Here is an 873-nt window from a genome sequence, read left to right as displayed (position 1 = left end):
TTTTCGGTGCTGAAGTGAGATTGTTTTGAGATTTTGGGCCGTATGAGGCTGCTGGCAAGAGTATTAACGTTCGTAGATTTTCTAGGCGTGTTCTGAGACTTTTGCAAGTGTCTTAAAATGGAGCAACGCATATTGATCGTAAAATTTTTCGAAATCTCTATAGAATTCGATTACAATAACGCATCTTTTCCTATGTGGAAGTATACGAGTATACGCACCCACTCCCCCCCCCTTTTTAGAGAGGGGGATAGCTGAACTCGTCTTTCGACGAGCTGCCTACGTACCCCTTTCGAGGATCAAGCCATCTCGTAGTCCTGTTTTATGCCGCGAGCGTTTTCACTCAGCGGTTGTTGCCGTGTTGACCGCATTGATCGTGATGATCGTGGCTGGGTCAGTGTTCTCCTTCGGATGTTCCGGTTGAGTTGTAGTATCGGCTTCGGACTCATGTTGAGTTTTGACACCCGAAGCGTCTGCGTCAGCAGACGATGTTAAATCGTCTTTTCTTGAAACGTTGTCAGTCAAAGATTTATCAATCTTCGTGCGTTTGCGATTTGCCGTTGAAGAGGTCGTCATCTGTCTTAACTTGTGTTCCGCGAGGAAGCACAGTCGCGACTGTTTCTGACATCCCCAGATAGTTGCGACTCCGTTTGGGGTCGGAAATTTGACGCCCAGGTGGTACGTCGATGGAACGGCTTGCATAGCGTTGAGCCATGGGGTTCCCATGATCACGTTGTAGATGGCAGGATGATCGAGTACCACAAACTCGACGATTTTTCTGATTTCCTTGGCCAAGACTGGTAGCTGAATCGATCCGAGGGTCATCGATACTTCGCCTGAAAAGCCTGTGAGCGGTTTCGGAGTTGGAGTTACTTC

The sequence above is a fragment of the Brassica oleracea genome, chromosome C4 (genome assembly GCF_000695525.1).
Source record: "Brassica oleracea var. oleracea cultivar TO1000 chromosome C4, BOL, whole genome shotgun sequence".
In the NCBI taxonomy this organism is placed as follows: Eukaryota; Viridiplantae; Streptophyta; class Magnoliopsida; order Brassicales; family Brassicaceae; genus Brassica; species Brassica oleracea.
This window is presented reverse-complemented; position numbering follows the sequence as displayed.